The sequence below is a fragment of the Bombina bombina genome, chromosome 5 (genome assembly GCF_027579735.1).
Source record: "Bombina bombina isolate aBomBom1 chromosome 5, aBomBom1.pri, whole genome shotgun sequence".
Lineage (NCBI taxonomy): Eukaryota > Metazoa > Chordata > Amphibia > Anura > Bombinatoridae > Bombina > Bombina bombina.
In genome coordinates this window covers 481,748,567-481,776,045 of record NC_069503.1, presented here as the reverse complement: position 1 = coordinate 481,776,045, position 27,479 = coordinate 481,748,567, and positions in this window count along the sequence as shown.

Below are 27,479 nucleotides of genomic sequence, written 5' to 3'. Positions count from 1 at the left end.
TTTATTGTCATAATTTCTAGATATCTCAATATCATTTTGGAAAACACTACAGAGATTATATAACATTTCACTGGAGTGTATTGAAAAATTCCACTATATTTATTGGAGATATTGCTGACGATAATTTTATAATCGATTATTAATATTCATAATTCCATTAATCAAAAATATTGTTATGCAAATATATAACACGTTGGAGGTTACTGCTGGGATAGAAATAGATAATATTGTAACCTAGGATATATAACCGAGTAAACGGTAAAACATATTTACCATAATCAAATTATAATTAAAAACAAGTAATCATTGTCTGATCAAACTTAAGGCAGCCATGGTGATTTTGCCGGCAGAGAGAAAATAAATGATCAAATGAGAGGGTAGAAAAAGGAGGGAGTGTTAGTGGGCAAGGAGGAGTACAGAGGAAGGAAGAAGGGAAAAAAGGGGGGAAGGATTGGGATAAAGACATGAGTAATAACAGTTCTACAGTTGCTTAGTATGAGTCAATTTAGCAGCAAGGCTAAATCGCTTTGCCTCACACAATAACAGCATGACCTCATGAAGACCTATTTTAAGATAGTGATATCTTTCCAATTGCAATAGATCAGTGACATGTCCTCTTCATTGGAGAAGTCTTGGGGTATTTGTTTTTTTCAGTATTGAGGTATTATCCCATTAGCACAATTTTTACATGACCATGAGAAGGGATTTCTTAGCTTTATCTGTAATTTTGGGAGATTGGGAAAAAGTAGGAGTTGGGTCAGGTTGCATTGTCCCTATTATTTTGTTCATCTCTGCAAAGATTTCTTCCTAGTACGTGCTATGTTTAGGGCATTGCCACCAATTATTAAGCAGTGTTCCATTTTCTCCTCAGCCCCTCCAACAACTCCCATTATATTGTGGGTAGATCTTTTTTAATCTATAGGGTGTTAAGTGCCATCTGCTAAGAAACTTATAGTGGGATTCTTGAATTCTAGCTGATGTTTTCTTTGTCAGGTCAAAAATTGTGTACCAATCTTTAGCTTCAATTTCATTATCCAAGTCCCTATGCCAACTATGTACATAGCTGGGAAGTATTCCCTGGTCATCAGTCAGAAGTAGACTATAAATTAAAGAGAAGTGATGTGGCAGCACACAAAAATTTTCATAAGGAGTCAGAGGTCTAACAAGAGAGGACTTACGTTAGTGAGTTAAGATAAAGTGAAATAACTGGGCGATACAGAAACCAGGATGTAAAAAGTGTTGGGTCCCATTCACTAAGTTCTAAATGAGTTTTTAATTTCCCCTGTGATAAAGTGTTGTAGTTGGCAGTATTAACTAATGGGTAGAATGGTTTAGTAACAGATGCAGGGATATTTAATCCTATGTCTGGGTTTTCCGTAATGGGTAAGAGTGGGGAGAAAGGAGTAGAGATATGACATTGTGTATGTGTAATCCCATTCCACTCATGAAAGACCTCCCCCACCAATGGGTAATGGCCTGTCAAGGTGGGACATTGGGCCAATAAAATCCAAGCCAACGTTCTAAAATAGTGTCTAGCTGTACCCATTTTATGGTAGGGGCTTGACACCATTCAACCAATCACTGAGGGAGGATTGTTACTCTTTAGATGTAAAGATTAGGAACTCACATTCTGCCATTGTCTTGTCACTTGTATAGTGTTTGTTTATTTATCCTGGGCTCTATTCCCTGCCCTGTAATTTTCAATTGCCCCTTGGATATGTTGAATAAACTGTGTTGAGGGCAGTAAAGGGATAGTTTGTAAAATATACAGGACTCTGGGAAGGATGTTGTTCAACAACACATTTATACGTCCTAGCCAGGAGATTGATATATCTATGATATATTCTCTGACTATATCATTCCTAAGCTTCCTGTAATTTGTGTCAATTAAATCCTTGACTTGATGTTTGAAGGTGATTCCTAGATATCTAAGTAAATTTTGAAGGGTCTTAATGGGACAAGACTTTTGAAGCTTTAATATTGTGGAGTGTGATTCTGATATGTTAAGATGCTCAGACTTGGACAAATTGAGGTGAAAGTTAGACACTGTTCCATAATCTCTAAATTCAGCCAACCCTGCTGGTAGGAGTGTGGCAGAGTTAGTTAATGTAAGCAGGATATCATCCACATACATAGCGAGTTTGTATTCCGTGTTCCTTATCGTCACTCCTTCCAATCTAGGACTTGACCAAATCCTACAAGCCAGGACCTCTATAGTCAAGACAAACAAGAGGGGACAGCCGTGTACCATTTACCATCTTAAAGGAATCCGGATAGTAATCCATTCAGCTGGACCTTGGCATTTGGGGAGGAGTATAAAGAGAAAACCATATTTCTAATTTAAGGCCAAAGTTCATTTTGGATAGTCTGGATTGCATAAATGAGCAAGTCAAATGCCTTTTCCGTGTTGACAACAATGTTAATGGAATTTAATTATTTCATTATGTTGAGTACCTTAAGGGTATTATTTCTAGCCTCTCTTGCTGGTGTAAACTCAACCTGATCAGTTGATATTAATTTTGATAAGAACGTGTTTAGTCTGTTGGATAAAAGTTTAGCTAAGATTTCCTTCTAATGGCAGTGATAGTCCACGAAAACATAACCTATGGGAAAAACTTCACCTGGCCACCAGGCAGAAGCAAAGACACCCCAAACAGAACATTGAAGTTCCCCTACCCTCTCAGTAGAAGTTCCTATACCTTATCCAGATAAAAATGCTATCCTCCCTTTTCAGGCAAACAGTGCAATGTGCTAATTCAGTAAGGCAGAAGGAGCTAAGGTCTGTTAAATCATGGTTAAAAACATGGTGTAAAAATGAGGGGTTTGACTTCTTAGAGCACTGGGTTGACTTTTCACTTAGGCACAGTTTGTACAGTAAGGATGGATTGCATCTGAATGACATGGGTGCAGGTGTGTTGGGGGAAAGGATGGTAGCAAGGGGGGGGGAGGGTCAGTTAGAACACAATAGAATAGAGAGATCGGTCTGTGAATCTGTCAGTCCTTTGATATCTCAATTAAGAGATGACTTAAGAAATGTCACATTAGAAAGTATGGAGGAAATCATACCAAGTATCAGCAGAAAGCACGTGAAAATTAAATGTATGACAACAAATGCAAGAAGCATGACAGCTAAAATGGGGGAGCTGACGCTCTTAGTTGCAGAAGAGGACTTTGATGTTATCAGTATAACTGAAACTTGGTGGGATGATTCACATGACTGGGCAGTTAACTTAGAGGGGTATACTTTATTTAGGAGGGACAGAAATAATAAAAGGGGTGGAGGAATCTGCATGTATATTAAACCTAACCTTAAACCTACAGTAAGGGAAGATATTTCTGATAGAGGCGACAATGTAGAGACCCTGTGGGTGAAAATAAAGAGTGGGGGCAAAAATCCTAAAAAATATTACTAGGAACATGTTACAAGCCCCCCAACATTAGTGACCTGGATGAAACTCAACTACTAATACAAATAGGTAAGGCTGCTAATAACAGTGCTGTAATTATGGGAGATTTTAACTACCCTGATATAAACTGGGCCAATGAAACTAGTTATTCAGCTAAGGGGGATAGATTTATAAATATTCTCAGGGATAACTTCTTGTCACAATTAATAGAGGAGCCAACTAGGAGTAAAGCTATATTGGATTTGGTGCTATAAAATAATACAGATATAATATCAAACATAGAAGTCAAAGAACATTTGGGTAACAGTGATCATAACATGGTCACATTTGAAATTTCTTTTCATAAGCAGTGTCTTAAAGGTTTAACCAAGACTTTTAATTTTAAGAAAGCAAAATTCAACAATTTAAGGAAATCATTAAATAACATAAATTGGGACAAAGTATTATCTAATAAAAATACAGAGGATAAATGGATAACATTTAAAACTTTGTTAAATAAATATACATATCAACAAATACCATATGGTTATAAAAATAAAAATAAAAAATTCAAGCCAATGTGGCTGAATATAAATGTGTTAAGAGAAATTAGGAAAAAACATAGGGCATTTAAATTATTCAAAGAAAATAGTACAGACTCAAAATTCCATGCATGCAAAAATGCAATCAAATTAGCCAAAATTGAAAATGAAAAATTAATTGCAAAGGATTCTAAATCTAACCCTAAAAGGTTCTTTAAGTACATAAATAGCAAAAAATCTAAGAAAGACAAAAATAGGTACATTAAAATGCGGGGAGGGTAGCATGATTAACAGTGACAGGGAGAAGGCTGAGATACTAAACCAGTTTTTTTCTTCAGTATACACAAGAGAGGAACCATTGGATGATACTTTGGAACAAAATAGAACATGCCAGCACATACCATTAATTGGGTTATGCATAGAGGATATCAGGAACAAATTGGATAATATTAAGGTAAATAAAACTCCAGGCCCAGATGGAATACACCCAAGGGTGTTAAGGGAATTTAACACTGTTATAGACAAACCTCTACTCTTAATTTTTCAAGACTCATTATCCTCAGGCATGGTACCCAATGATTGGCGTAAAGCTGATGTGGTGCCACTCTTCAAAAAAGGGAAGTAGGGATGATCCCGGAAGCTATAGACCAGTTAGTCTGACATCAATAGTGGGGAAGATATTTGAAGGGATTATAAAGGATTATATTGATGAGCATATTCGTGTAAACAAGATTATGAGTTCTAATCAGCGTGGTTTTATGAGAAATAGATCATGTCAAACTATTCGAATTAGATTCTATGAGGAAGTAAATAAAAATATAGATAAAGGGGAATCAGTTTATGTGATATGCTTAGATTTTGTAAAGGCGTTTGATACAGTGCCACATGAGAGATTAATGCACAAAATTAAGGGACTGGGAATAGCTGAAAATGTTAGTTTGTGGATAAATAATTGGATAAAAGATAGGGAGCAATGAGTAGTAGTAAATGGATCATACTCAGATTGGACAAAGGTAATCAGTGGAGTACCCCAGGGATCAGTGCTGGGCCCTATTCTTTTTAATATTTTTTATAAATGACTTGGAGCTAGGATTAAATAGCGACATCTCTATTTTTGCAGATGATACTAAGTTAAGTAAGGTCATTAGGTCAGAGCAGGATGAACTTTCGCTACAAAGGGACCTGCAAAAATTAGAAGTATGGGCAGGTAAATGGAAAATGAGATTTAATACGGGAAAATGCACTGTTCTACATTTTTGAAGTAAAAATAAGCAGGCAACGTATTATTTAAATGGGACAAGACTTAGCCAAACACAGGAGGAAATTGGATTTGGGGGTAGTAATAGATAACAAGCTAAAGATGGGTGCACAATGCAGGGCAGCAGCGTCAAAGGCTAATAAGATACTAGCATGTATTAAAAGAGGCATTGACTCAAGGGAGGAAAGCATAATTCTGTCACTATTTAAAGCCCTGGTAAGCATTTACCTTGAGTATGGAGTGCAGTTCTGGGGACCAATTGCAAAAAAAGATATTGCAGAACTAGAAAAAGTTCAGATAAGGGCCACAAAGCTAATAAGGGGATTGGAGAATTTAACCTATGAGGAGAGGCTAGCCAAACTGTGTCTGTTTTCTTTAGAAAAAAGGCGCTTAAGAGGTGACATGATTACTTTATATAAATATATTCAAGGCCCATATACAGAGATGGCAGAAGCTCTGTTTATTCCAAGAAAATTGTGACCAGAGGTCTGGTCTCACTGTAAGAGCAATAAAAGTGTGGAACTCATTACCAAAGGAGGTAGTGAATGCCAATACCCTAGATACATTTAAAAATTATTTGGATACATTTCTGTCTATAAACAAAATTCATGGATATGATTGCTAGTATTAAATGGGTCACCTTTTAGTGGGATTATTTAATCTTAACTGGAGCTTTTTGTATATATTTTAGATTTGTATAGGTTGAACTCGATGGACTTCGGTCTTTTTTCAACCTCATCTACTATGTTACTATGTTACTCTGGTTTTTCTTGTGTTTCAGGTCTCCTCATGATGGATAGGAGCTGAGTAAGTCCTGATTTTGTATTACCTTACTCCCTCTAATGGTGTGTTGCCTAAAAGAGAAGGATGTTGGCCAAATTCCAAGCAATCTATGAAGGGGTTATAATGGACTCCTTTGACAACAAGGGGTTAGCTATTCCTCCTACTGCACTAGAGAGCAATACAGGGCTACATATAGAACTTTAGGATTGGGATTGTTCTATACTAACTCATATACCTTATGTTCACATTGTGAACGGTTTTATTCCCCCCACACAACAGTACATTCCCATCTCTACAGGGCTAGTAGCCTGCCTGTAAGGGAACCCATAATGGCTTTTCAATTTTATGGAATTCTTGTGGGTTAAGTCAGTGTGTGAAGGTGCTGTACTTAGTCGCTAAGCAATATTTCAGACTCACATGGGGTCCATAAGCAGTTTTATTGCATTAACCCCTAAGGGTTCAGTAATCTAATGGACGATAAGGGGGATAGCACAGTGGGACCCGGCAGCGGGGGTGGTAATGTCTTTCCATCGTAGGTCTCATTTGGCACACACAATATTAGCTACAGACTCAAAGAAGCATACGTTTTGGAGAGGAAAATACACAGGCTTTGTGCCAAGTATATTCTCTGCCATTTTGGGACATTTTTTTGTACAGAGGAAGATAACCATTTTGAGGCCTGTACCTTTGTGCATATTGGATAAATCCTTCTTTGATGACCCACAAGAAGAAACTGAACATTGATTTGGTTATTTGGTAAAGTATAAGCTAAATATATATATAATATTTAAATCCAAGATATTATAAAAACTATAGTTACAGTGGGGCAAAAAAGTATTTAGTCAGCCACCAATTGTGCAAGTTCTCCCACTTAAGAAGATGAGAAAGGCCTGTAATTTTCATCATAGGTATACCTCAACTATGAGAGACAAAATGTGGAAACAAATCCAGACAATCACATTGTCTGATTTGGAAAGAATTTATTTGCATATTATGGTGGAAAATAAGTATTTGGACACCTACAAACAAGCAATATTTCTTCTTATATCTTCTTCTTTAAGAGGCTCCTCTGTCCACCACTCATTACCTGTATTAATGGCACCTGTTTGAACTTGTTATCAGTATAAAAGACACCTGTCCACAACCTCAAAAAGTCACACTCCAAAGTCCACTATGGTAAAGACCAAAGAGCTGTCGAAGGACACCCAAAACAAAATTGTAGACCTGCACCAGGCTGGGAAGACTGAATCTGCAATAGGCAAGCAGATTGGTGTGAAGAAATCAACTGTGGGAGCAATAATTCGAAAATGGAAGACATACAAGACCACTGATAATCTCCCTCGATCTGGGGCTCCACGCAAGATCTCACCCCGTGGGGTCAAAATAATCACAAGAACGGTGAGAAAACATCCCAGAACCACACGTGGGGACCTAGTGAATGACCTGCAGAGCTGGGACCAATGTCACAAAGGCTACCATCAGTAGTAACACACTACGCCGCCAGGGACTCAGATCCTGCAGTGCCAGACGTGTCCCCCTGCTTAAGCCAGTACATGTCCGGGCCCGTCTGAAGTATGCTAGAGAGCATTTGGATGATCCAGAAGCGGATTGGGAGAATGTCCTATGGTCAGATGAAACCAAAGTAGAACTGTTTGGTAGAAATACAATTCGTCGTGTTTGGAGGAGAGAGAATGCTGAGTTGCAACTAAAGAACACCATACCTACTGTGAAGCATGGGGGTGGCAACATCATGCTTTGGGGCTGTTTCTCTGCAAAGGGAACAGGATGACTGATCCGTGTACATGAAAGAATGAATGAAGCCATGTAACGTGAGATTTTGAGTGCAAACCTCCTTCCATCAGCAAGGGCATTGAAGATGAAACATGGCTGGGTCTTTCAGCATGACAATGATCCCAAACACACCACCCGGGCAACAAAGGAGTGGCTTCGCAAGAAGCATTTCAAGGTCCTGGAGTGGCCTAGCTAGTCTCCAGATCTCAACCCCATAGAAAACCTTTGGAGTGTGTTGCCCAGCGACAGCCCCAAAACATCACTGCTCTAGAGGAGATCTGCATGCAGGAATGGGCCAACATACCAGCAACAGTGTGTGACAACCTTGTGAAGACTTACAGAAAACGTTTGACCTCTGTCATTGCCAACAAAGGATATATAACAAAGTATTGAAATGAACTTTTGATATTGACCAAATACTTATTTTCCACCATAATTTGCAAATAAATTATTTCTAAATCAGACAATGTGATTGTCTGGATTTGTTTCCACATTTTGTCTCTCATAGTTGAGGTATACCTATGATGAAAATTACAGGCCTCTCTCATCTTCTTAAGTGGGAGAACTTGCACAATTGGTGGCTGACTAAATACTTTTTTGCCCCACTGTATATAGTAGTTAGTGATTTAAAAGGAGAGTTTATTCTTATATTTATTTTGAAAAAGTTTTTATTAAATATTTCTTAATCTTTTTTTTTTTTTTTCCTCTTTAACAATTCCATAAGAAAATAAAACATTACATAACGTAAATTGGCATGTACAGTCAATCATAATAAAGCATTTAATATGGTTTCAATATTGTCCATTTCTAGAGTTTAATGCAGAATCTAATATCATTAATTAAGCGAAAACAGAGACAGATCCTGTTCACCTGGTGATTGTGAGCTGTGGTTAACCTTCGGTCCAGGCTCTCTCTTGAGTTAGTATAAACGAGTGGGTTAATTTTATAGGGTCTCAGCCTCTGCCCGTCTCCTAGCCTCCCTGTACATAATGAATGGTTCCCATTGTATAATGAACGCATCTTTGGCGTTCAGGTTCTCTGCTGCTAAACTTGCCATCTCATAGTGATGGATTATTTTCCTTTCGATAAAGGTAAAGCCTGGAGGGGTGGATTTCCAGTGCTGTGCAATGCATATCCTGACTTCTGTACAGATGGTCCTAGCTAGTTTTTGGTGTTGTTTTAGTATGGTGGGGATAGGAAAGTGTAAAAGAGCATGTTCAGGAGATAGTGTAATAGGTCTGTGGAAGATTTTGCTAAGAAGCTCTGAGGTTTTCTCCCAGATTTCTTTTGTTCTGCCACACTCCCACCACATGGGAATGTACGTTCCTCTCTCAACACACCCTCTGTAGCATGGGTTCCGGGAGGGTTCGTCAAATCCCCCGAATCTAGTTGGATACAAATACCACTGGAAAGCCACCTTAAGGTAGTTTTCTTTTAAAGTGGCATTGTGCGAGAAAGAAAGGCCCTGGGCTAGGTTAGATTTCCATGTTTCTAAAGACCATGTCTTGTTCAGGTCCCGTTCCCATTTCAGTATGTTTGGAGGCTTATTTTCTCTAGGGGAGTTATTAAATATAGGGTAAAGTGCTGAGATTGTACCAAATGTCAGCTCTCTGGATAAGCATAGTGATTCAAAAGTTGTGTTTAGTGGCAATTTAGCGAGGTCTGTCACTGCTCTTGTTCTGGATTTAAGCTGTAGGTAATGATACCATATATTTCTATCATTGGGGTCTGTGTCTTGGTATTGTTCAAATTAAATGAAGTCTCCATCTATATACACATCAGCAATTCTATATAAGCCTCTATTAGCCCATTTCTTTTGTGTAGGGAGGTCTATTAGGGTTTGTGGTGAAACTAAAGGTGTTAGTTTTGATTTATCCTGTATTAGGGGGTACTTGGCAGTTAATTTGTTCCACAGGAAAACCGTGTGGGCTATCGCTACATATTTATGTAGCGAAGGATGACTATATTTTTTTGGGGTCCAAAGCAGTCTAGAAATCTGATCTGTGTTAACTATTTGTGATTCAATCTGTGTCCACACTGGTCGTTTTGTATCATTAATCCAATGTATCGTTTGGGCCATGCGGGCCGAGTAGTAGTAGGAGACCAAGTGTGGGAGGCCCAACCCCCCATCCCTTCGATGCCTGCTCATGTTTTTTTTGCCTATTCTAGCACGTTTTCCTTGCCAGACAAATCGCAGAATATCTTTTTGTAGGGCATTGAGCTCCGCTATAGGGACCGAAATCGGTAAGGACCGAAACAGGTATAGAATTTTTGGGAGCAAGGTCATTTTCGTGGAAACAATTCTACCATAAAATGAAATTTTGAGCTTTAGCCATTTCGTGATTAGGTTCCTGATATGTGTGAACATGGGTGTATAGTTTGCTTGGTATAGAGAGTAGATGTCAGGCGTGAGGTTTATTCCCAGATATTTAAGTTTTTTATGTGCCCATGTGAAAGAGAAGTTGATTTCTAGGAATTTTTTTGGTGTGTTGGGGTAAATTGATGCTGAGCGCTTCACACTTATCCCCATTAACCTTGTACCCCGATAAGATTCCATAGTGGTGAAGCTTTGCGTAAAGGGGGGGGGGAGAGATAGGAGGGATTTAGTCAGTGATAGAATGATATCATCCGCGAATAGCAAAATTTTATATTAATTGGCCCCTACATGGATCCCTGAGATGTTAGGGTCATTTCTAATCTGAATGGCCAATGGTTCAATGCAAAGGGCAAATAACAATGGGGATAGGGGGCATCCCTGTCTTGTTCCATTCCTAATTTGTATTGGCTGGGACTGGTACCCTGAGAGTTTAATGAAGGCCGAGGGGTTGGAATATAGTATGGCCAGGGCATCACGGAAGCTTCCCGTGATACCTGTGTTCTCTAGCACCGCGAACATGTAATTCCAATTAATTCTATCAAACGCCTTCTCTGCATCCAAGGAGAGGAACAGAGAAGGCGTTTTTTCAGCAGTGGCTATATTAATCAGGTCAATAATTTTGCGTATGTTATCTGGGGCCTCCCTGTTTTTTATAAAGCCCACCTGGTCCGGATGGATTATCCTTACTAGTATGGGATTAAGCCTGTTTGCCAAAATTTTTGTAAGGATTTTAATATCTTGGTTGATTAATGATATAGGTCTATAATTTTGGCAATGTTGTAAATTCTTACCGGGTTTCAGAATGACAGCTATTCTGGCCATGAGCATTTCTTTGGGAACATCATTTTTTTGCAGTATAGAATTGAACATTTGCGAAAGCAGGGGTGCTAGTTCCTCTAAGAATAATTTATAAAAAATACCAGAGTATCCATCCGGGCCAGGTGTTTTAGAGCTTTTCAGATTTTTTATAGTATACTTTACTTCAGTCTCGGTAATTGGGGCGTTTAGACTAGCTCTCTCTTCCTCAGTGATCTTAGGGAGATGATTCAAGTCTAAGAATGTATTCAGATTGTCGGGTCTATCAGGAGCTCCTTGGCATGTCGGAAGGTTGTAAAGTCTTTGATAGAATTCTGCAAAGGTGTTGGCAATTTGTAGGGGGTCATTGGTGCTTTTATTGTCTGGGAGTTGGAGTTGTGGGACTGTGGTGTTTCTGGTTATTTCTTTGAGTCTATTAGCTAACATTTTGTCGGGCTTGTTCCCGTATATGTAATAGTGGGTGTCTATCTGCTTGATGGACCTAGCCGCTTCTTTATTCAATAATCTATCTATTTCATCATTTATAGTTTTTAGTTCTGCTCTCTTTTTTCTGCTAGTGTTGGCAGTAAATTGAGATCTTAGTATATTAGCTTCTGACTGTAATTGTGCAAGTTGGGCTTTATTTTGCTTGTCACGTTTGCTGGATTCAGTTATTAGACTCCCTCTTATATAAGCTTTTAGCGCACCCCACACAAAGGAGGGATTAGGTGTGCTACCTATATTAAGTCTTATGAAGTCTACTATGTGTTCCCTGATCTTCTGTGAGACCAAAGCATCTTGTAATATACTGGCATTGAGGGACCAAGATTTGGATCTGTTGGGGTTTACGACCCCTGACATAGTTACTTCCACCATAGAGTGGTCTGACCAGGGGCAGTTTAAGATTTTAGCAGTGGATAGAAGTGGGACCAAAATCTGACTGAGGAATATGTAATCCAGTCTAGATTGAGAGTGATGCATTGGGGAGAAATAGGTATAGTCTTTGACCTTTTCATTTAGTGATCTCCAACTGTCAATCAGATTATGGTCCAGGGTGAAATCTTTCAAGATGTTTATTACTGACCTAGGGTGTCTGGCCTGTGAAGTTTGATTTGTGGTCCTATCCATAGCCTGGTCTAGGGGTAAGTTAAAGTCACCTCCCTTAATGATCTTGTGCCTTTTCCATTGTGTCAGTAGCTTACTTAATTTAGACATAAAGGAGGTCTGTTGCTCGTTGGGGGCGTAAACGTTAATGATGAGTATCGGGGTATTTTGGATTAATCCTTTAATTAGTAAAAATCTACCTTCTCTATCTCTGATAATTTCCTCCTCTTTGAAATTCAAGGATGAGTGTAGCAATACTGTGACCCCACATTTCTTTTTCCCACTTATAGCATGGTATTGTGTCGGGTATGATTTGTCCCAGTATTTAGGGGTAAAGTCTCTAGAGAAATGAGTCTCTTGTAACAAAACTATGTGGGCGCGTAATGATTTATAAGTACTGATTGCCTTTTTTCTTTTTAAGTCCGAGTTAAGACCTCTGACATTATGAGATATGATTTTTATAGACATTTTAGATGTAGATGTGTATCGTTATTTGTCTGAACCATTAGGTGTGAGGGAGCAGGGGGTATGCATGTTGTAGTATATGTTAACTGGGGCCCTAATCCTGGTGTAATGCTATATGTGAGAGAGCCGGGACTTACCTCGAAACCCAACCAAGAGGGGATGCTTGGATCCTTGATATGGAGAGGAGTAAACATTGTTAACATAGGTATCATAGATAGGTTAACCATAGTGACTCGACGACATGCCTGGACAAATAGAACATACGTGATTATAAACATAATAACTTTAAACTTTATAGTAGTATCCCTTTTCAGGGATAAACATAGAGATGTAGAGGGTAAAGGGTTCTTCTCAAACATTTAAATCAGATGCTCCTAGGTTTGGACTGATAGGGGTTAAGGGGAGGGGGGAGTGGATGGTGAATGGTTGAATAAGCTTTTCAATATCCTAGGTTAGTGAGGGGGTATGGGGGGAGGGGAGAGAAGGTTGCAATGATGACAAAGATAAAAGTGACAGTATAAACATTCAGAACCTCAACGGCGACAATAGCGCCAACAGTAACAATAACAATGATAACAACAGCAGCCCCTGAGTGAGGCAGAAATAATGCCCGATCTGCATAGTCTTATCTAGAAAAGTTTGGTTATATCACGACTATGAGATATAATGTCACTTTTGGTAAAGCAGATGGGCGGCTGTGTCCTGTAAGGACTTAAGTATAGTAATAGTTCCAATTATGAACTAAAGCATGGTGGTTACAGTAGTCCTCTGTGTCGCTTGTTTTGTCAGGTCGGTGGAGTCTCTTCTTCCGTAGGTGACTCAGAGTCAGAGTGATTGCTTGGAATGTTCTTTGCTTTTCTTAACTTTTTAGCTTGACCTACCGGGGACCATTCCTTTTGTATAGGTTTCCTCTGGGTATTCTTAATAGGGGGTGTTTGGGGAGAATCAAAGGGGATCCCCAGCTTGCGGAGGATAGATGAACCTTCACTCATGTTGGAGCAGGTGTGGGTAGCGTTGGCGTGTGTGAAGGCTAATTTGAAGGGGAAAAGCCATCTGTATTTTATCTGTGCTTTGCTGAGGGCTTGTGTAATAGGTTTAAGATCTCTCCTCTTCCTCAATGTAATCGGGGCAATATCTGCATACACTTGGATTGAGTGTCCTTCAAATTTGATATCTGGCAATTGTCTGGCTGCTTTAAGGATAGACTCTTTTACATGAAAGTAGTGTAGCTTGAGGACAATGTCTCTTGTGGCGGACTGTTGTGGTTTGGTTAGAGCTCTGTGAATTCTGTCCATCAAGAGTTTATCTGGGTCAACATCTGGAACCAATTGGTGAAAAAGTGCAGTCACTGTCTCCTCCAAATTTTTATATGATTCTGGTAGATTCCTAATGCGTAAGTTAGATCTGCGGGATCTATTCTCAAGATCTTCAATTTGCTCTTCCAATTTATATAGATATTCTTCATGTTCTGAGATGGCTTTCTGCAAATATGGTATTTCTTCCGCTATCACTTCAGTTTTTTCCTCTAGTTCTGCTGTGCGGTTTCCTATTTCTTTGATATCTTGGCGTAGCTCAGACAGTGCAGATTTCAATTCTTCTTGAAAAAGAGATTTAATTTGGGAGAGTAGTTCCTTATTATGGGTTTCAGCTGGGAGAGACGCTGAAATTTCCGTCATACTGGAGTTCAGGGTATCTCCTTGAGCAGGGGACTCTTTATTCAACTGTCTTTGTTTAAGTTGAGATTTAGATAAGCATTCCTTTGAGATTTAGATAAGCATTCCTTGACAGTTTGTGTTTTATTCTTCATCATGAATTATAGTAGGGTACCCACGAGGGATGAATTCTTTAGAGTAGTAGTTAGCTTTAGTTTGATTATCAACTCAGGGGTTTCAATTTGAGGTTCAAGCTTCTTTCACTGTGTCATTGCCTTGGGGGTAAGTTACAGATCTACTGTGCGGTTTTGGAGGTGCATAGTTAGGCCACTTCACCCTCTCTTTGTCACGTTTACCACAGTGTCATAGTAGGAAATGTATATAAGCTTTGTTTAATGAGCAGAGGGGGGGATTGAATCTCTGTATGTGAAATTTAACAGTTCCTCAGTCTGCAGACTATCTTCCCACTTTAATCACTCCTAATGTAGCTCCCTGGGCGCAGTCCAGAGTTCTGCTTCCTTAGGCTCAGGAGGTGTCAATGTTGTTTCAGGGTAATGTGATGAGGAACTGTATATGTTTAATTTTGTTTTAGTACATTGAGATTAAATTAGATATGTGGGTCGTTTATTTTGGAGAAGCTTCCTATTCAGTTAAAACAGGCGTGGGTTCATTAAGCTGTCTTTTTCTTACAGTGCTCTGTCCCTTTGGCCCACAGTCTGGCTACAATCTCCTTTTAATGGTGTTCAATGTGCTCCCGTTTTGCTTTTATTAGTTACTTGGCTTGCTAAGGTAGAAGCGCTACAGTTTGGTGGCCAGAAATAGGTTTTTATGAGCCCAAAAATGTCTGATAATGGGATTGGCCTCTGGTTTATAACACCGTTCACACAGTAAGGCTAGAGATGATTTCTTTCCCCACTCGCTAGTTACCATTACTGCCTAGCGTGTCTCTCCTAATTCCTTCCCAGTAAGCCTTAGCCGGTGGTCCTGGAGGCCCCAAAAAGGCCGCGAGTAAAATGGCGGAGTTTCGGGCCACAGCAGGCCTGAGCCGTTCTCTATATGTGGCGCGTCCCTCAATCTAATGTAAGTGCTTGTCTGGGTCACCGGGAAAGTTACATTCCTCAAAATGTCCTTAGTTAGGGGTATCTGAAGGGATATCTTACCCCAGCGAGTGTTAATCAGATCCGGTCACTTTGGTACCTCCGATGATGTTCGGAGGGTATGTGCTTTGCCCTCCGTTAGCCGCTCTTCAGTCTTGTGGTCCCCCGGAGCGGGGCCCCGACCCTCCGGGGTGATGCTTGTGTAAAGTCCACAGATAGCAGATGGATCTGCCTGTATATGCGGCACTCCTCTGCTAATGAGCGCTGATCGCTCCCTCCGGTGCAGTCTGGCTTTGTGTAGTTAACCGAGTCTGATTGCTTCGTTCAAAATATTTTTTCCCCCCTGTATAGAGGTTTATTGTGCTTAATAGCAATATCAATTAGGTAGTTGGAGCAGTTACAGTTAGAGTTTTTTGATTGCGAAAGGGCTAAGTTTCAGGAGCTCTCTCTAGACACGTCTTCTCTCCTCGGTTGCTAGCCCCGCCTCCTTATTCTTATATTTAAAATTAATTAGACAAAGGATAGTAAGTATACTGGTATTAAATATTAATGTTTAGAAATAATTTTGTAATTTAATATCATAAATTAATTACAGTTATTGCTATATATATGTAGAGCAAGAAAAAAATCACCAGCGCTCTAGAAGGAACACTGGTATAGGTAACCCAGCACCTACGGTGCAATAAGTGTAGTCAATTACCAGTATTGGTAGTGGTGTTGGTGATTGCCACAAATAAAATGATAGTGTGTATGGGAGTGCAGCAAGAAGTGAAGATAATAAGTGTACCCCTGACACTGTAATGAATGGTAATGAAAGAGAAAAATCAAAGTACTTCTGCGCAGCTACAAACAATTAGTATACAAGTTGAATCCAATATAATAGAGGAATCAGTTATTGTCAGTTGAGATGAGTCTTTATGGACAAAATATATATATGAATGGTATATATTTTGAATTAATATGCAGTAAATCCCAGGCAAAAAGAAGTGTATAGTTGTCTTCTTACCGGAAGGTACCTCAATCATATGAGGTAATGTGTAGTCATATGATATAGGTGGTGGTCTGTGGTCCGCCGCTGTCTGTGTTTGTTCTTTCCGTGCAGCCTTGTGTATGGTAGTCCTGGTTAAGGAGCTTCCTGAGTCTGGTGCTTCGATAGATCTTGGCGATATGGTAGAAGTCTTGTCCCGGGGTCTTTCCCAGTTGTCTCACAGGTAGAGGTGGAGGAAAGAAAACAAAGCAGACATAGCGTAATCCAGTAAAAGTAAAGCAATTTATTTACATTAAAATCATAAGAATTGCACTCACATGTGATAACCTCAATCTTATATGAGGTAAGTATAGGCACATAAACCGTAAGGGTGTTGAATGAGTAGTAAATGCTGTCACCACTGAAGATAAAATAATGAGGTGATAATGTCTCTAATGTGGCTGTAAAAACAGATTTCAAAACCTATATAAAACCCCTTGGAAGAACACTCTAAACCGTCTGCAGCAGGTCAGAGTATGGTTTCCAGCGGGGAAAAAAGTCTGCCGTGTGAATAGCAAAGAACAGTGTTCTAATCACTATGATTTGTCCTGGAGTCAGGAGCTGTAGGAGACGCCGGTACACACTGTAAGTACAAGTGGGGAAACAGTACTGCCACACCTGGAGAGCCTTACGCGTTTCGAAGTGTCAGGTACTTCTTCGTCAGAGGCAATGTGGAGTACTGTGTAGCCGGCTGCTATTTACAAGCGGTCCAGGTAGGCGTGTACCCCCACGTGTCTGTGTGACGTCATACGTTGTGCGTCTACGCTAGCCAATGGTGAGTAGTGTATCTCCGTTGTTAGGGGCAACTGGTAAGCTAAAACGTTACTTGTCAGCACCGGTCATTGATAGATATATGGAATCTTATGCCAAAAAACAGCTGTGGGAAGTAGTCCCAGTTCCGGGATAAATGCTACGAATATTTACATAGATATATCAAAATCGGCATTGGATTTACCCCTGGGAAAAATCTCTACATCAGTAAACAGTAAACGATACTAGTTATATCGGAGTGTGAAGTGACAAAAAAGATCTGTTGGGTAAGTTATCATCGTGGGTTAAACAAAAAGAAATAAAAATAATAATAAAGACAGATGCCAAAATGTTGTGTCTCTCTGCTCTACTGTTAACGATTACTTTAATGCAGTGAATTATTGAGTTAGTGAGAGGAGCAATCTAAAAAAGGGGCACCAGAGGTACTTTAAAAAATACATAAGAGAATCCGAGGCGCCCACTAGACAATGAAAATGATATGTGCAACTGCCTAGAATGGGGCAAATAGACTGTTTGGCGGAAGGGAGCCAGCGTCATGTTATTTGAAACTTGTAGGAGTTAGGACAGGGAGTGGTAAATAACTGTTATATACCCTAATGCGCTAGGAAGTTTACTAATATTCCCTATTTGGACTAATGCTAGGAATATATACATAAGTGATGTACATAGATCATATACACCGTTATCACAGAACGTTTACATAAAGGATATTTACATAAAGGAGGGGGAGTGGGGAAAATTATACATTGACCGTATTAACCCATTCTTATTGGGACCAAAGTAGATTTAAGTGTTGTCGTTATATTCAATTGTATATGTCGAAAAGCCCCTGTTTGTGGATGCTAGCAGGTGGCCTGACAGGGTAATATCCTATGTGTCATGTCTGTACTTCCTGAAGTGGTGGTTCTGGGTGTTTGTGCAGAAAGTATCTATCATTACTATGTAGCATATAAATCCTGTACAATGACTAGTAAGGGAATATATAAATCATGTTGTTATCTCCCTTAATTTATCCCTTTATTTTAAAAATATTTAACTGTGATATTTGAATAAGGAAGGAGAACTAATTTTCGAAAAAGCCTTTTATAATCATAAAAAGGCTACCAAATCAATATCTTCATTCAGGCCCATGGGTGCCATTGTTCCCATGAAATGGATCCAGTAAGACTCACGTTGTCTGAGTCTCTGGAACCTGTCCCCTCCTCTTGGTGGGATTATTACATTTTCCAAAATTGTGCCTTTTAGAAGTTTGGGATCCTGATGATGGGCCCATTTAAAGTGTCTAGAGAGACTATGATCTTTGTATCCATCTTCAATGTTATTTAAATGTTCGAGCAGTCTGGTTTTGTATGCCCTCTTAGTGCGCCCTATGTATTGCAAACCACAGGGACATTCCAACAGATATACAACATAAGTGGTTTTACAGTTGGTAAGTTTGTTCACAGTGCAATATTTGTCCGTAAAGGTTTTGGATTGTATCGTTTTTGTTGGTTTTTTGGAATCATACGCATGTTCGCAGGCTTTACAATTAAGCCTGTTACATTTGAAAAAGCCTTTGCTTTTGTCCCTTAACCAATTTTCTCTTGTGTTATTTTTGATTTGGCTTGGTGCCAATAATTGCTTGAAGTTTTGGTTTTTTCTAAAGATGATTTTGGGGGTCACCCCTATTGCATTTTTCAAAAGGGGGTCCTGTTGTAGGATAGGCCAATATTTCTTGAGAATCTTTTTAATCTCTGGTGCTGCTTCATTGTAGGTGGTAATCATCGCAGTTTTAGAGGTGTTCTGTGTAGTTTTTTCTTTTTCTTTCCCCTTGAGGAGTGTATTTCTGTCTAAATTTTTGACCTTTTTTTGTGAGTTCTCGACTAGATGTCTTGGGTATTTTTTCTGTAGGAATTTTTGTTTTAGAATATTTGCTTCTTTGTTATAATCGCTGATTTTGGTACAGTTTCTCCTAACCCGTTGGAACTGTCCATACGGTATATTATTAATCCATGGTCTGTAATGGGCACTATCAGCTCTTAAATACCCATTACAGTCGGTGCTTTTTGTAAAAAGTTTGGTCATGATAGTTTCCCCTTCATTGAAGAGTATTAGATCCAGAAATTCAATATTTGTGGAGGATATTGTTGAAGTGAATTGGAGGTTGAAGGAGTTATTGTTGATGTAGTGAATAAACTCTTGACAAAGATTATCATTGCCATTCCAAATCACTATAATATCGTCTATGTAACGTCCCCACCAAATTATGTTTTTACTGTAGGGGTTGTTGGTATGGATATACATGGATTCCCATTCCCCCATGTACAGATTTGCGTAACTGGGGGCCATAATGGTCCCCATAGCCGTCCCACTGATTTGGAGGAAGTAGTTTCCGTCAAACAAAAAATAATTTTTCTCCAAAACGAACCTGATACAGTCCAGGAGAAACGTTTGATGATTTTCTGAAAGTTGTGTCTTTTTGATTACTTTAGATAGAGTTTGTATTCCCAATTCATGTGGGATACATGTATATAGAGAGGACACGTCTAGTGCCATCCATTTATAGGTGTCTTTCCAATCTAATTGACTGACTTTGGTGATCAGGTCTGTTGAGTCTCTGATGTATGAGGGTAGTTCTGGTACCAATGGTTTCAAGAAGCAATCTACGTACTCTGATAGTCGAGCCGTGAGTGAGTCAATACCCGATACAATGGGTCGCCCTGGAGGGTTTTGTTGATCCTTGTGTATTTTGGGTAAGTGATAAAATATTGCTTTTCTTGGATGCAAATGAGTAAGATATTCTAATTCCTGTTGGTTTAGTATTTTATTGAAGTTGGCTGTGTCTATAAGAGACTTATATGCTGTTATAAAGGTGGTGGTTGGATCTCCTCTTAGTTTTATATACGTTATGGGATCATTGAGAAGCCTATATGCTTCTGCGATGTATTCCTCTTTATTCTGGATTACCAGACCTCCTCCTTTATCTGCTTCTCTTAATATAATATTGTCCATATCCATAATCTGTTTTAGAGCCTCTTTTTCTCTTTTGCACAGATTATCATTTTTAATCTTAAAATTCGTGCATAGGTTTTCTATTTCTTTAGAGACTAGATTGTAAAAAGTAGGGATGAAGTTCCCTTTTGATTGTGTAGGGTAAAAAATGGAAACTGGTTTTAGATTTGAGTTTTTTTTAAGTTCTAGATATATATCCCCCATAGGGTATTCGCTCTCTAGCTGAAGTTCTTCTAGAATTTTAAGTGTTTCTTGATCAGGTTCGGATAGATCACCCATAGGTTGATCGAATTCTTTCTGTTTTTGTTTTATTTTTTCATAATGTCTGTTGAGTGTCAATTTGCGTACAAATTTGTTTAAATCTATAAACAAATTGAAAGGGTTAGGTCCTCGGGTGGGGGCAAAACTCAGGCCTTTAGAGAGCACTTGTATTTGAGTGTCGGTGTATATGATCTATGTACATCACTTATGTATATATTCCTAGCATTAGTCCAAATAGGGAATATTAGTAAACTTCCTAGCGCATTAGGGTATATAACAGTTATTTACCACTCCCTGTCCTAACTCCTACAAGTTTCAAATAACATGACGCTGGCTCCCTTCCGCCAAACAGTCTATTTGCCCCATTCTAGGCAGTTGCACATATCATTTTCATTGTCTAGTGGGCGCCTCGGATTCTCTTATGTATTTTTTAAAGTACCTCTGGTGCCCCTTTTTTAGATTGCTCCTCTCACTAACTCAATAATTCACTGCATTAAAGTAATCGTTAACAGTAGAGCAGAGAGACACAACATTTTGGCATCTGTCTTTATTATTATTTTTATTTCTTTTTGTTTAACCCACGATGATAACTTACCCAACAGATCTTTTTTGTCACTTCACACTCCGATATAACTAGTATCGTTTACTGTTTACTGATGTAGAGATTTTTCCCAGGGGTAAATCCAATGCCGATTTTGATATATCTATGTAAATATTCGTAGCATTTATCCCGGAACTGGGACTACTTCCCACAGCTGTTTTTTGGCATAAGATTCCATATATCTATCAATGACCGGTGCTGACAAGTAACGTTTTAGCTTACCAGTTGCCCCTAACAACGGAGATACACTACTCACCATTGGCTAGCGTAGACGCACAACGTATGACGTCACACAGACACGTGGGGGTACACGCCTACCTGGACCGCTTGTAAATAGCAGCCGGCTACACAGTACTCCACATTGCCTCTGACGAAGAAGTACCTGACACTTCGAAACGCGTAAGGCTCTCCAGGTGTGGCAGTACTGTTTCCCCACTTGTACTTACAGTGTGTACCGGCGTCTCCTACAGCTCCTGACTCCAGGACAAATCATAGTGATTAGAACACTGTTCTTTGCTATTCACACGGCAGACTTTTTTCCCCGCTGGAAACCATACTCTGACCTGCTGCAGACGGTTTAGAGTGTTCTTCCAAGGGGTTTTATATAGGTTTTGAAATCTGTTTTTACAGCCACATTAGAGACATTATCACCTCATTATTTTATCTTCAGTGGTGACAGCATTTACTACTCATTCAACACCCTTACGGTTTATGTGCCTATACTTACCTCATATAAGATTGAGGTTATCACATGTGAGTGCAATTCTTATGATTTTAATGTAAATAAATTGCTTTACTTTTACTGGATTACGCTATGTCTGCTTTGTTTTCTTTCCTCCACCTCTACCTGTGAGACAACTGGGAAAGACCCCGGGACAAGACTTCTACCATATCGCCAAGATCTATCGAAGCACCAGACTCAGGAAGCTCCTTAACCAGGACTACCATACACAAGGCTGCACGGAAAGAACAAACACAGACAGCGGCGGACCACAGACCACCACCTATATCATATGACTACACATTACCTCATATGATTGAGGTACCTTCCGGTAAGAAGACAACTATACACTTCTTTTTGCCTGGGATTTACTGCATATTAATTCAAAATATATACCATTCATATATATATTTTGTCCATAAAGACTCATCTCAACTGACAATAACTGATTCCTCTATTATATTGGATTCAACTTGTATACTAATTGTTTGTAGCTGCGCAGAAGTACTTTGATTTTTCTCTTTCATTACCATTCATTACAGTGTCAGGGGTACACTTATTATCTTCACTTCTTGCTGCACTCCCATACACACTATCATTTTATTTGTGGCAATCACCAACACCACTACCAATACTGGTAATTGACTACACTTATTGCACCGTAGGTGCTGGGTTACCTATACCAGTGTTCCTTCTAGAGCGCTGGTGATTTTTTTCTTGCTCTACCTATCTCCCGCCACTGTTAAGTGACGTACCCTAACTAGCTGCTCGTAGGAACACAACAAGAATCCTAAACATGAATTCTAATAGCTTTGAATTTGGGAATTATTTTGATCCACTCACTAAAATCAAAAAACTATCGATCAACTTAGATGAAGAAAGCCAATCAATTATTGAGCAGAGTATAGACCCCAGGGAAATCTTTGAAACTCTGGAAAGATTGAGTAAAAAACAACTAACCCATTGGTACGATAACCTAAACCTTGAGAGATATCTCAAATACAAAATCATCCCTAGAGGTCTTAAGCTATACAAATCATCTATATTTGACTCTGAAGATGTAGAATATCTCACAGAGTGGGACACGGCCCTAGAAGACTGCTCATTTATTCTAATGAAAATAGCATCTAGATACAGAAACTTTAAGGTAGAAAAAATATCCTCAGAAATTAAAGAATTAAAAAATAACTTAGAAAAACATAAGGGGGACCCAGTCTTCAAAGATCTAGATGAGAAAAACAAGGAAAAAATTTCCAAATTTGAGAACCTTTTAGAAACCAAAAAGAGAAAGAAATTCTTAAGAGACTACTTAGATATGCAGGAGGGGGAGGAATCCCAATCACCAGAGGGAGAGGATAACATTTGGGAAGAACACCCCACAACAGAGAACACTTCCCACATCCAAAGTAATACTACACATAGTGGTACTAATAAACCCTCAAGAAATCCAAATAATAACACACAAAGGGAAAGTTTACCACGAAAAAAATCCCAAACTAAACCAAATGGAAATAATCCTCAAAATAGGAGATCCTCACATCAACATACCAGATTAAACAGCAATAATCCCAATCAGATGCACAATACACAACATAATAGAGCAGGACATGCATATCACAACTCACAATGGAATGCACAACACAACTCACAATGGAAGGCCAATACACGAATACAACAGAACTTAAAACAAGTATCCTGGAATAGACAAAAAGAAAATAGAGACCAGTCCCATAATTTTTATATACGTGACTCCAGACCAAGTTATACATATTCTAATAGAAGAACCAAACCACAACAACAATACTACAATACCCAGCAACAACATCATAACAATGATAGACAGAATTGGGAAAAATCAAGCCCAGGGCCCAGTTATCATGTACCCAACAATCATAAAGAAAATTATGTACCTCCACAACATCACAAATCTAAAACTAATTTTTTAGAAAGGGAATGGACAGGGAACCATTATCCCCAAAATTTTCAAAACACTACAGAGATACAATATTTCACTCCAGGAGAACAAACAGCTCACGAAATAAACCTGAGACCAGAATGGTCAAGGGACACGAACCGAAAAAGAAAAGGACACGCAGAGGAAGAAGAGGAAGAGGCCTGGTGGGCGCCAGAAAACGTACAAGAGCACACAAGAACCCCGAAAAAAAGGGGGAAACAAGAGACCAACTATTGAAAATATTCAATCTCTCCTCCATTGCCTTTACCGACACTCAAATACAAGTGCTCTCTAAAGGCCTGAGTTTTGCCCCCACCCGAGGACCTAACCCTTTCAATTTGTTTATAGATTTAAACAAATTTGTACGCAAATTGACACTCAACAGACATTATGAAAAAATAAAACAAAAACAGAAAGAATTCGATCAACCTATGGGTGATCTATCCGAACCTGATCAAGAAACACTTAAAATTCTAGAAGAACTGCAGCTAGAGAGCGAATACCCTATGGGGGATATATATCTAGAACTTAAAAAAAACTCAAATCTAAAACCAGTTTCCATTTTTTACCCTACACAATCAAAAGGGAACTTCATCCCTACTTTTTACAATCTAGTCTCTAAAGAAATAGAAAACCTATGCACGAATTTTAAGATTAAAAATGATAATCTGTGCAAAAGAGAAAAAGAGGCTCTAAAACAGTTTATGGATATGGACAATATTATATTAAGAGAAGCAGATAAAGGAGGAGGTCTGGTAATCCAGAATAAAGAGGAATACATCGCAGAAGCATATAGGCTTCTCAATGATCCCATAACGTATATAAAACTAAGAGGAGATCCAACCACCACCTTTATAACAGCATATAAGTCTCTTATAGACACAGCCAACTTCAATAAAATACTAAACCAACAGGAATTAGAATATCTTACTCATTTGCATCCAAAAAAAGCAATATTTTATCACTTACCCAAAATACACAAGGATCAACAAAACCCTCCAGGGCGACCCATTGTATCGGGTATTGACTCACTCACGGCTCGACTATCAGAGTACGTAGATTGCTTCTTGAAACCATTGGTACCAGAACTACCCTCATACATCAGAGACTCAACAGACCTGATCACCAAAGTCAGTCAATTAGATTGGAAAGACACCTATAAATGGATGGCACTAGACGTGTCCTCTCTATATACATGTATCCCACATGAATTGGGAATACAAACTCTATCTAAAGTAATCAAAAAGACACAACTTTCAGAAAATCATCAAACGTTTCTCCTGGACTGTATCAGGTTCGTTTTGGAGAAAAATTATTTTTTGTTTGACGGAAACTACTTCCTCCAAATCAGTGGGACGGCTATGGGGACCATTATGGCCCCCAGTTACGCAAATCTGTACATGGGGGAATGGGAATCCATGTATATCCATACCAACAACCCCTACAGTAAAAACATAATTTGGTGGGGACGTTACATAGACGATATTATAGTGATTTGGAATGGCAATGATAATCTTTGTCAAGAGTTTATTCACTACATCAACAATAACTCCTTCAACCTCCAATTCACTTCAACAATATCCTCCACAAATATTGAATTTCTGGATCTAATACTCTTCAATGAAGGGGAAACTATCATGACCAAACTTTTTACAAAAAGCACCGACTGTAATGGGTATTTAAGAGCTGATAGTGCCCATTACAGACCATGGATTAATAATATACCGTATGGACAGTTCCAACGGGTTAGGAGAAACTGTACCAAAATCAGCGATTATAACAAAGAAGCAAATATTCTAAAACAAAAATTCCTACAGAAAAAATACCCAAGACATCTAGTCGAGAACTCACAAAAAAAGGTCAAAAATTTAGACAGAAATACACTCCTCAAGGGGAAAGAAAAAGAAAAAACTACACAGAACACCTCTAAAACTGCGATGATTACCACCTACAATGAAGCAGCACCAGAGATTAAAAAGATTCTCAAGAAATATTGGCCTATCCTACAACAGGACCCCCTTTTGAAAAATGCAATAGGGGTGACCCCCAAAATCATCTTTAGAAAAAACCAAAACTTCAAGCAATTATTGGCACCAAGCCAAATCAAAAATAACACAAGAGAAAATTGGTTAAGGGACAAAAGCAAAGGCTTTTTCAAATGTAACAGGCTTAATTGTAAAGCCTGCGAACATGCGTATGATTCCAAAAAACCAACAAAAACGATACAATCCAAAACCTTTACGGACAAATATTGCACTGTGAACAAACTTACCAACTGTAAAACCACTTATGTTGTATATCTGTTGGAATGTCCCTGTGGTTTGCAATACATAGGGCGCACTAAGAGGGCATACAAAACCAGACTGCTCGAACATTTAAATAACATTGAAGATGGATACAAAGATCATAGTCTCTCTAGACACTTTAAATGGGCCCATCATCAGGATCCCAAACTTCTAAAAGGCACAATTTTGGAAAATGTAATAATCCCACCAAGAGGAGGGGACAGGTTCCAGAGACTCAGACAACGTGAGTCTTACTGGATCCATTTCATGGGAACAATGGCACCCATGGGCCTGAATGAAGATATTGATTTGGTAGCCTTTTTATGATTATAAAAGGCTTTTTCGAAAATTAGTTCTCCTTCCTTATTCAAATATCACAGTTAAATATTTTTAAAATAAAGGGATAAATTAAGGGAGATAACAACATGATTTATATATTCCCTTACTAGTCATTGTACAGGATTTATATGCTACATAGTAATGATAGATACTTTCTGCACAAACACCCAGAACCACCACTTCAGGAAGTATCAGACATGACACATAGGATATTACCCTGTCAGGCCACCTGCTAGCATCCACAAACAGGGGCTTTTCGACATATACAATTGAATATAACGACAACACTTAAATCTACTTTGGTCCCAATAAGAATGGGTTAATACGGTCAATGTATAATTTTCCCCACTCCCCCTCCTTTATGTAAATATCCTTTATGTAAACGTTCTGTGATAACGGTGTATATGATCTATGTACATCACTTATGTATATATTCCTAGCATTAGTCCAAATAGGGAATATTAGTAAACTTCCTAGCGCATTAGGGTATATAACAGTTATTTACCACTCCCTGTCCTAACTCCTACAAGTTTCAAATAACATGACGCTGGCTCCCTTCCGCCAAACAGTCTATTTGCCCCATTCTAGGCAGTTGCACATATCATTTTCATTGTCTAGTGGGCGCCTCGGATTCTCTTATGTATTTTTTAAAGTACCTCTGGTGCCCCTTTTTTAGATTGCTCCTCTCACTAACTCAATAATTCACTGCATTAAAGTAATCGTTAACAGTAGAGCAGAGAGACACAACATTTTGGCATCTGTCTTTATTATTATTTTTATTTCTTTTTGTTTAACCCACGATGATAACTTACCCAACAGATCTTTTTTGTCACTTCACACTCCGATATAACTAGTATCGTTTACTGTTTACTGATGTAGAGATTTTTCCCAGGGGTAAATCCAATGCCGATTTTGATATATCTATGTAAATATTCGTAGCATTTATCCCGGAACTGGGACTACTTCCCACAGCTGTTTTTTGGCATAAGATTCCATATATCTATCAATGACCGGTGCTGACAAGTAACGTTTTAGCTTACCAGTTGCCCCTAACAACGGAGATACACTACTCACCATTGGCTAGCGTAGACGCACAACGTATGACGTCACACAGACACGTGGGGGTACACGCCTACCTGGACCGCTTGTAAATAGCAGCCGGCTACACAGTACTCCACATTGCCTCTGACGAAGAAGTACCTGACACTTCGAAACGCGTAAGGCTCTCCAGGTGTGGCAGTACTGTTTCCCCACTTGTACTTACAGTGTGTACCGGCGT